Source organism: Mus musculus, chromosome 2 (genome assembly GCF_000001635.26).
Source record: "Mus musculus strain C57BL/6J chromosome 2, GRCm38.p6 C57BL/6J".
NCBI lineage: Eukaryota > Metazoa > Chordata > Mammalia > Rodentia > Muridae > Mus > Mus musculus.
Genome location: NC_000068.7, coordinates 166404640 through 166415405, shown reverse-complemented (window position 1 = coordinate 166415405; position 10766 = coordinate 166404640). Strand labels below are relative to the sequence as shown.

Sequence of the window (10766 nt, the reverse complement as noted above, 5' to 3'; positions counted from 1 at the left end):
CTTGAAAATTAGGCTAGGCCAGTGGGCCTTGGGATCTTCCTACGGATGGCTAATTTTCCAACGGTCTGCCTCTGAACCAAGCTTTTCCCTGGTTCTGGGGATCCAACTCATCCCCCCACAGCAAGCTTCTCTCCCTTTCTAGATGAGCTATGCTGACCACCCAGCAACCTTTTCCTCCCCTACCATGACCACAGGCGACTTGGAAAGAGTGTGTTCAGTTTACAGATTGTCGTCCATCCCTAAGGGAAGTCAGGACAGGGACTCAAAGCTGGAACCTGGAGGCAGGAACTCAAGCAGGGGCCACGGAGGCATGCTGCTTACTGACTGGCTCAGCTTCTTTGCAAACAGCGCCCCTGTCCACCAATCCAAGTGTAGTACCGCCCACAGTGGGCGGAACCCTCTTCCACCAATCATCTACGGAGGAAAAAAAAAAGGTTCAAGGACTTGTCTACAGAATAATCTTACGGAGGCATTTTCTCAGTTAAGGTTCCCTCTTCCCAGATGACCCAAGTTTATATCAAGCTGACAAATAAATAAATAAATCAGCTCAAGCATTTTTTTTTGGTTTTTCGAGACAGGGTTTCTCTCTCTCTCTCTCTCTCTCTCTCTCTCTCTCTCTCTCGATCAAAGAAAGTTCTCAGCTCTAACTGTGCTGGAATTTCACCCCATCCGATTCTTGCTTTAAACTCAAACTCCTCTAATAGATTTTGACAGGGGCGTGCGGTATTTTCACCCTTGGAACTCTTTTTTATTAATAAGTTATCACTGCAACAAATGCGCATACGGTTGTATGAAGTTCATGGTCACTGTCGGGGAGAGAGAGACGTTGTCTTTAGTGGCTGAGATACTTGCATGGTTTCTGTGTAAAACACCCCTCACCATGTCCCTGTAAGCAACCATGATTAAATCTACTGACTCAATAAAAAAAAAAAAAAAAAAAAAAAAAAAAAAAAAGATATGGGGACTGGAGAAATGGCTCAGTGGTTAAGAACACTGACTGCTCTTCTGAAGGTTCTGAGTTCAAATCCCAGCAACCACATGGTGGCTCACAACCATCCATAATGAGGTCTGATACCCTCCTCTGGTGCGTCTGAAGACAGCTACAGTGTACTTACATATAATAATAAATAAATCTTTTTAAAAAGAACACCATAAAAAAACGATATGAAGGTGAAAGGGGACTGGAGAGATACTGGAAGGGAATCTGCAAGGCGCGGGGGGGGGGGGGGGCAACGGCAAGAGATGGGGGGCAGGGGACAAGGAACAGATCAACATAGATCCCAAAACTGACATCATAATGAAGCTTACAGTGTGTGATTAACATGTGTCAATAAAAAGTGTAAACACACACACAATAAAACCATAGAGATTGTGGTCCATTTGAAGGTGGGATTCTGAATTCAGCCCACAGTAGTGAATAATATCCAGTTGACCCATTGTAGGGCAGAGTGGCTGCTTTAAACAGGCCTACCCATTCCCAGGCATGAGTGTCTTTCCAGTGAGTTGGCTCTCAGATGTCCGCAGACGCTGATGATGCAGGTGCAAGGTAGTGGGGCCTTTAGCTGGTGAGACCCCATTGGAGAAAGGGATGTTGGAACCCTGGCTCTTTATTCCCCCGTTCACTTCCTGCTCTCTGGAAGGGGAGTCACTGTTCCCCCATCACCTGCTTCCCACTGCAGTGCTCTGTCTTGCCATAGACCTAATCAATGGAGTCAACTGACCATGGACCAAAATGCTGAGACCTGCACAGCTCTGGGACTGACCTGACAGGAGCAACAGGGAATGAAGAAATGACGGCCACAAGTAACAGACGCTGGGGTTGGCGGGCTGTATGCCCTGGTGAAGCCGCACTGGCAGTGGTCAGGAAGCTCAGTGGGTTTATCATACGCGGTGCTAATGAGGAGGTGGGTGAGTTCATCTCAGTGGGGCCATCGCTGTAGGGGAGCTGTCTAAGGCTGTGGTCACCTCGGATGAGGGATCTGCAGTAAGTATTTTCTCCACAGACTGTTTTTAGCTATTGGTCAGTTGCTCTGTAGAGATCTGTTCTCAGACCAGAAGGCCTACACATTCCCCTGACCCATGGGTCTGAGACACTAGCATTCTTGATGTGGTCTTGCCTAAGTCAGCATTCCTCCTTTAAGTTGCCTTGCTTAGGAATTTTGTCACAGCAGAACTAATACAATTGTCTGTCCTTACAAAGTGGCTCCAACATCAGCTCTGTCTCTCTCGCCTCCCTGCTTTCAATAGCTGACTGACAGTAGCCAAGTAGCCACCGTGATCCACGCTTGTATTAATGACTAGGTGAGAGCGGAAGAGCTTCATCTTCCAATGCCCTCCACCCATGAGGGTGTCCCCGCTCTCTGGTTCCAATGCCCTCCACCCATGAGGGCGTCCCTGGGGAAGAAGTAGCGGGGGTGGGGGTGGTGGGAGATGAACATGTGTCTGTGGCAGATTCTTCACACTGAGGGCTCCACTGTGAGGTCCTGCAGGTCACCACATCCCCTCCAGAAGCCACATCTCTGCAGAAGCCTCCTGACTCCAGATTCTGGAAGCTGCTTACTGTCCTTGCCCTTGCCCTGTCCAGGGCTCTGTGTCCTGTTCTTTCCTGTCATCTCCCTTCATCCTGCCCGTGGGTTTTAAACAGCATCTTTCTGAACTGCCCTCTAATGAGCCAGCAGCAGCACGCCATCTGTCCCCGCTGTAGTGCTGAGTGCTTAAGCTGCACTTTGCAGGAAGGGCGTCGGTGATGGGGACGTGGAAAAGAGGAAGCGTCAACGACATGTGTCAAAGAAAATGGATTCTCCCAAAGCTGCCAGTGGCTGTGAACTGGCGGCTGTCATGTGTCCCCATGGGCTGTTTCGTAGATGACTGATTTCACACCTGATGGCAGCCTCTCCCTCCCACACCCCAGAACTGCAGAAAGGATGCCAGGAGCCAAAAGGTCATTAGAGCAAGCCAATGAGTGCTGCCCCGTGCATGCTGGCAGCCGTGGTGCAGTCCCACTGCCGCATGGAAGAGGAAGACCCAGGCCCCCACTGACCTTAATGATGGCAGGGGCTCTGCTCTGCCCACTCCTGTCTCACACCCTCCCCCTGGGGAGGGCAGCCTGTCTGATTTCTTGACCTGTCAGACTCTGCCGCACTGATTTAGACATTCCAGACAACCCACCGAGGGTTCTTTATTGCAGCAGAGGGTAACCAGTCTGCAATAACATGTAAAAAGATAGGGGTCCCCAGGCAGCGACAGCAGCTGCAGTTTGGAGTGGAAATCCGGGCTAAAATGTGCATGGATCCACCTGCTGCCAATGGGGTTTTTCCTTGGGGGATAGTCAGATGCAAGATATCATTTCTCTCTCTCTCTCCCTCTCTCTCTCTCTGTCACACACACACACACACATGCATGCACACATACTCACACCTGCACACACACATACCCAATACCTGCACAATTTCAGCCCTGTGTTCAGGAAGTCTCTTGAATCCCAGCCCACCCTGCATTCAACTTTGGTGTCTCGAGCCAAGGCACAGCTGTGAGGTTTTGTACTTCTGTTCAGCAGGTACCTGAAATCTCTGCCTCCTACCGATGACTGCGGATCCCCTCACAGACTTGGGTATCACAGTTGGATATTTGCGGGAGTGACTTAGCACAAAGGCATTATCTCTGCACAGAGATTCACCCTGGAGACAGCTACTGCCCCTTTGTGCTGAGCTCAGGATGCACACACAGAGTGGACCGTGCCATCCCCCTGCAGTAGCCACACACAGAGCCCAGGCTGATCAATGTAGCCATGGCTGACTGGCTGACCTGTAAGCCTGAGTCTCTGTGCTTCCTCCCACAGCTGGCTCAGTCTGGCAAACCACTGAAATCTCAAGTTCTCTTCTGAAGAGCTCGGTAGCAATCCGTTTTCTTTGAAAATTCTCCTCAGCTCCAGAGCGCATTCATGCATGCATTAATTAATCAAGTCATTTAATTATTCCATTCCTATTTTTGAGCCTTTAGATGTTTGGCACTGTTCTAGGTGATGGGATCTGGAATCTAATAACAGCCTGGCTCAGTGTTGTGGTTTGAATTCAAAATGCCTCCCCTCACCTCCCCTCTACACACACACTCTACCCCAGTAGGCTCACGTAGGTCAACACTTGATCCTTGACTCAATTTGGGAAAGCTCTCATCTTTTCAGGGTGGAGACTTCCTGGAGGAAGCGGGTCACTGGGGTGGGTCTTGAGGCTTTATAGTGCAGCCTCATTTCATGTTCACACTGTTACCTGACTGTGTTGTGTACAGCCAGCCTCCCACTCCTTCCACCATGCCTTTCTGACCTGAAGCTTACGCCTTCTCAACCATGATAGAACAATCCCTTAGAACCATAAGCCAGAACAAAGCCGTGCATTGCTTCTTGCTGGGTAGTTTGTTCCAGCCATGAGAAGTGACAAACACAGCCCATACCTTTATGATAAGGTCATTTGTGTAGAAGTCTGTCAACAGACAAGACAGGGAAAATACAAGCAAGCAGGATTTGCTTAAGTCAAAACAGAAGCAAGGACAGGTTAGCCAGGAGCCAAGAACAGGGTCTGGGTCTTCTCTTGGGCACAGACGCTCCTGTGGTGTGTCAGGGCCTCAGCGGTCCAGGGAGAAAGGGTGGGTCTGGCCTATGTGTAGATCGAGCTTAGAGACGGGTTTAAGCTTGGGGTGGGGGTGGGGGGCGAAACAATTGCATTTTATAAACACACAGGCATGGCAGGGCATGCCTGGCAATCTCAGTCCTTAGGAGGTTGAGGCAGGAGGATCACGTGTTTGAAACTAGCATGAACAATGAAGCAAGACTCCTTGTCACAGTCCAAAAACAACAAAAATCAAAATAACAAACACACACATTAAAAATTGGCCCACATGGTTGTGGTTCTGTTGTAGTGAGGAGTAGCCATCTTGGGGGGAATAGCATGTGCCAGTCTCTACCTTTGGGGTTTGTATTGGGTCATCGTCAGGCTTACTGGGTTTAAAACCATCTAGGAGCCACAACCCTGAGGACATCTGAGAGGTGCAATGTACCATAGGGGTGTAACTGAGGAAGGGACATCCCTGTAGCATTCCAGGGCTGAGGTCTGGGCTCAGTCAAAGGGGACAAGGAAGAAAGCCATCAGAAGTCTAGCATCCTTGTTTGTTGGCTTTCTGGTCCACTGAGATGTGACAAGCAGCTGCCATGTACCCCTGCCACAACAGAGTCACTGCCACACCCTTCCCCTCCAGGGTGAACTCTAGCCCATCCAAACAAACTTCTCCTGGTTCAGTTGCTTCTTGACATGTATTTGGTCTCAGCTAGGAGAAAAGGAAACAATGTAGAGAGTTCTAAACAGTCCTCACAACCCGCCAGAGCAGGGATGGAGCCTGCTTTAGTGGGCTGTGTTATTGGGTTAGCTACTATTCTGTTCTGTGATAGAACGCCACACCATGGCAATTTGTAGAAGAAAGAGTTTGTTTGAGCTACAGGGGGAGGAACAGCACGGAAGCAGACATGGTGGCTGGAGCTGAAAGCCGAGAGCTCACATTTCAAACCTCAAGCAAGAAGCAGAGAGAGTAAGCTGGGAATACAGCACGGTTTTTAAACCTCAAAGCCCCAGAGAATCGTACTTCCTCCAGCAAGGCCCCAGCTCCTAAATGAACTTAAACAGCACCAGCAACCAGGGCCATCTGATCTGGGAAATGAGGCCAGAGAGATGGCTCCTGGCTCGGAATCACCAGACATACAACCAAAAGAATCTAGGCGTGGTGCTTAGCTCTGTCAACTTGAATCAACCTAGAATCATCTGGGAAGAGAATGTCAGTTGAGGAATTCCCTAAAGATCAGGTTACCCTGTGAACATGTCTGTAGAGGATTGTCTTGTTTGTTAATGGATATAGGAGAGTTCAGCCCACTGTGGGCGGCACCATTCCCTAGGGTCCTAAGTTGTATAAAAGCCAGCTGAGCCTGAGCCTGTCAGCCAGTTAGCAGTATCCCCATCCCCGTGGTTCTTGGTCTGATTCTTTGGTTGTGAAGTGAGTGTCCCTGGTTGGAGGCAATGCTGTGTGGAATAGCAAGCAGGCCTACCTTCATGTTCCTGCCTTGACTTCCCTCAGTGATCAATTGTGACCTGGCATACAAGCCAACAAACCCCTTCTTCCTCAAAGCTGCTTTTATTGGCTACAGCAGCAGAAATGAAATGAGGACCCCAGGCTTCTCCTTACTCAATGCAGCAGTAACCATCCACACAGTGACTTCTCTGTTGAGGCCTGGCAGCCTAGGGAATCCCCTGCCCTTCATTTTTCTCCGAGGCTTTGGGAGCTGAGGAGTAGAGCTGGGTATGGTCCAGAGCACAGGAAAGAGGTCAGCGGCCAGGAGTCCACAGGGGAGGGACCTGGGCTCCAGCAGCTGGTGCTGGGAAGAGCCTGCCCATGACGCTGGTACACACTTTCTACTGAGGCCAGAGTTCACATGCCTCTTCACCTGCCTTCATGAGAGTGACAGGGCTGTGATGGCTAATAACGATCATCAAGGTGACAGGGTCTAGCATCACCTGAGAGACAAATCCCCTTGAAGGATCATCTAGGTTAGGTGTGTGGAGGTGGGAAGGCCCATTCTGAATGTGGGAGGCACCATCCCATGGACTGGGGTCCTAGACTGAATAAAAACATGAGCTGAGCACCAGCAACTATCTCTCTCTGTTTCCTGACTGTGCACGTGATGTGACCAGCCACTTCATGCTCCTGCTACAGTGACTTTCCTGCCATAGTGGACAGTACCCTCAAAGTGCCCGTCAAATAAGCCCTCCCTTCTTGAAACTGTTTCTATCAGATACTTTGTGGCAGCCACAAGAAATATAACTAAGACAGGTTCCCTGGACCTGGGCATGCCGCCACACCCTGCTCTTCCATGATGCTGGGGATCCAACCTCTGGCCCTTATTCTTGAACAATGAGCACTTTACTGAGGGCCCTATCTCATCAGTCCTATAACTAGAAAGGGAGAGGACATTAAAGCAAACATGGGTCCCACTACCAGGAGGTCCAGTGGGCTATGCACGACGCATGCCCGTGAGGCCAACCTGTTTGCAGGACCCCTAAATCTACACGGGCTAAAGCCAGAGTGCTCGTCTTCAGAAAATAACTATGAGCCTCATTTTTCATTCATCCCATCTCATGCCTCATGCATAACTAATCAGAAGCATCGCCCAGGGTCGCCTGCTTTGATCTCCAACGAGCCGAGGCGGCTGCTGTGACTTGGGCATGAACTTTGAAGGTCCGCTGCGTGTGCTGCTCAGGATGCCAATGAGGGAAGCGGCCCCACAACCTGCGGGCTCTGGCTTCAAGCAGCATTTGCCCCGGAACACTGAGAACAGTGGATAGTGCGTGATTCTTTGTTGTGTCAAATCCACACTAAGTGGATTTCAGCAGCCTACACGACACCGTTTTCTTCTACCCTGTAGAGTATTTGATCTGACTTGTGTCCTGTGTGCATATCTTTCCTGCTACTTTATGAACTTTTTTTTTTTAATTAAAAAAAAACTTTGAACTTCATTTCAAATCAAGGCAGTGATTGGTTAGTTGAAAGTCCCATGAGGCAGCAGGGGCAGGAGAAGGCTTCATTCATTTGCTTATTCCTTTTAATTAGTAATGCTTTGTATACCTACCTGTGATGTGCTATCCTCGTAGGCACTTCAGGGCAGCTCTTCTGCAGCATGGAGAGGAGAGATTGGAGCAGAGAAGATGGTAAATGTAGCATGAATCCTGGGTAGAAGACAAGTGTCTGGGCCAGAGGAAGCAGGTGCAAAGGCCCTGGGGTGAGAGGGATCTTGGCACCATTCCGTAAGGCAGTGAGATTAGCACAGCTGGGCAGGAGAGGGATGGTTTTAGTCAGAACAGTGGCCCAGCAGCCCCAGCAGCCCCAGCAGCCCCAGCAGCCCCAGCAGCCCCAGCAGTCCCAGCAGCCTGGCTTTATGGCTTGTTGGCCAGCAGTGGCCAAAGAAACTCCCTGATGTCCCCAGCAGGTGTGTATTCTCTCTGTGTCTCTGTCTCTGTCTCTGTCTCTGTCTCTCTCTCTGTCTCTGTCTCTGTCTCTGTCTCTGTCTCTCTTATTAGGCTTTTGTTTTGTGACAAGGTCTCACTATGTAACTCAGGCAGACCTCAAATGCACAATCCTCCTGCCTCAGCCTCCTCACTGGTAGACAGATCACACAACCCCTGACACTTTCTGTCCGTGAAGGAGAGGGGAGGAGCAGAGGACTCCGCCTGCCTGAGCTAGCTCCTGTTGTTTGTGTCTCCCAGCTGCGGGTGCCAGGCCCTACTTACAATAAGTGTGTTTGTGGAAGCCTGGTGTGTAACTTCCTGTCTGCCACGGGTGAACTCACCGAGAGACACTCGTGCGTGGTGTCATGGTCTGTGGATGAAGTCAGAGCGTGTCTTCAGGGCTCATGGGTGGCTTCCTTTGACATGGGGAGGGCACCCCAACTCATTGCTCTGAAATGACCTGGAAGGATTTTAGAGGCATGGGGTTTAAATTCGCATTGCCTTTCACCTCCTCCACGTGACGGCTGGCAGTGTTCTTGGTGCTGTCCCATTCTTAAGATGAGGAAACCGAGCCCCAGGAGATCAACTGAGGAGCCCCTAGCTAGTACAAACCCAGTTTGGAGGAAACCTGAGTCCAGCATGGGGCCTCTGCACAAGCTCTTGTTTAATTACCATGACATCTCTGATGTGAGCTTCCAGAAGGGGCTGTCAAAGCAGGTGCGGGGCCAGAGAGCCTGCAGTGGGTTTGCACTGGTGGCTGAACCTGATTCTCCCCTTGAGAAAACTCCTGTGCACCCAAGGTCCACAGCTCTGCCTGGCCCACAGAGAGGTGTGGCAATGCTAATGCTCTCCGCTGCTCCACAAGCTATTACAAGCACGTCTGTGGTGCCACTGGCCCGGCCACAGGCTCCAACATCCCTGAGCTCATTCAGAAGAGAACGGTGGGTGGGTAGTGACATGACCAGGCAAACTGTCATCTCATCTGTGTTTTCAGCAGGCGGTGTTAGCTGCCTTCCACTACACTGACTTCTGGCACGCCCTGCCCTCCGCAGTGGTCACAGAAGGGCTCACAGACCACTCAGCTGAGGAGCTGTGGAATTCTGCACCTTCGGCATCAGCCCTCCCTTCCTGCTCGGCTCCACATTGGACATTAGTATAAATTAGACTATTCAATTAGGTGTAATTAAGGGGAAATGGGTACCGGGCTGCGAAGATTAGCCTGGGTTTGCAGCAATAAACCCACGTCTGCATCTCTCACCCGGGGAGGCAACATGGCATGTAATTTTCCTTCCTCTAACTTAATGGTGGCTTACGCTCTTATTTTTCATGATCACAATTTCTCAAAACATGCATAAACAGATATTTTTTTCCTAATGCAATTGCAGCCCTGCTATCTGACAGCTGAGATTTAGGGGAAACGCCAGTGAAATTAGCAGGCAATCTACAATTTGTGGCTGAGAACATAACTGGCCCCTTCCAGGGACTGAGACACCGGAGGTGACTGTTAAGTGATGTGCTCCTGCAAGGCACATTTGGGGCAAACTCTGTGACACTCACTGGAGCCTCTGGAGAGGTTCTTCAGAGCTGACAGAAGTCCCAGGCTGCACACACTAGTAGGACGCTTGTGGCTTATACATCCTTCAAAAAAGTCCATCTGTCCCAACCCAGTGACCTCCTAGCAGGCTCAAAGAAAAAGGCTCAGATCATATACCCACCTGTCCATGGAGACACAGAGACACGGGAGTCAGCGGGAGGCTTACAGCAGGATGTAGGATGTAGCTGGCAGATCTGATTCCACAGGGAGTACTGGACCCATGGGTAGTGTTCTACACAGTGGGCCAGCACAGTGGGCTGCTAGGACCTCCCAGAAAGGAGAAGTAAGGAATAGGGTGTCAGGACATAGGTGTCATGAGTCAAGCCAACAACAGGGGACAATGTGGGTGGGCTCTGCAGTGGTAGTTGGGTTTCCTGTTGGCATCTGGGACAGCCTGAGTCCAAGATCACAGCTGGAATACAGCATCCAATCAAGACACCCGGCTGCCTCCTACTGCCTCTGTCTCGTGTCTAAAATAAGTGAGGTTTCTATCGGGTAGAAGTTGCAGTTCCAAAGAGGAGCGTGGCCATGATGAGACAGGGGAGACCACCCTGCTAAGGTCGTCCTCCTGCGCCCCCTCCCCATCCTCACAGAGCCACGATCTGCTCTTTCCCTAACCACCCAACACCGTAATATTCAACTCTTAAATCTTATTGTGCAGTTTTAAACCAGCAAGAATTCTCACTGTTATGGAATCCGTTGGTCAAGGGCTTTGACGCACTCCTGACCCAATTGGGTCTTACAGTAGCTGCATCACCACCCTCCCCCCTTTTTGTTATTACTCATTTGCTCATGGGGGAACCGAGTCCCAGCTTGGTGGATCTGGGATAAAACCTATGGGCCACGGTGGTCACCCTTGCTGCACACCATGTGAAGGGCAGAGGTGGATTAGCCTAACACACCCTCTAGCCCCCCCCCCCAGAACCGCCTTTTAATGTGTGGCACTTGCCTGCTGAGAGGGCAGGTGTACTGGCTAGTTTTGTGTCAACTTGACACAGCTGGAGTTATCACAGAGAAAGGAGCTTCAGTTGAGGAAATGCCTCTATGAGATCCAACTGTAAGGCATTTTCTCAATTAGTGATCAAGGGGGAAAGGCCCCTTGTGGGTGGGACCATCCCTGGGCTGGTAGTCTT

General features: G+C 50.4%; 1 long non-coding RNA gene across 1 annotated transcript; it reads right to left on the bottom strand.

Moving 5' to 3' along the window:
* Window positions 1-202: 202 nt before the first annotated feature.
* On the bottom strand, window positions 203-10485 carry Gm30796. The gene is made up of 4 exons (XR_375242.3): window positions 9755-10485; window positions 8381-8499; window positions 7664-7861; window positions 203-414 (listed from the first exon to the last, which is right to left on the bottom strand). It is a non-coding gene; the product is annotated as a predicted gene, 30796 (long non-coding RNA).
* Between the last annotated feature and the right edge of the window lie 281 nt (window positions 10486-10766).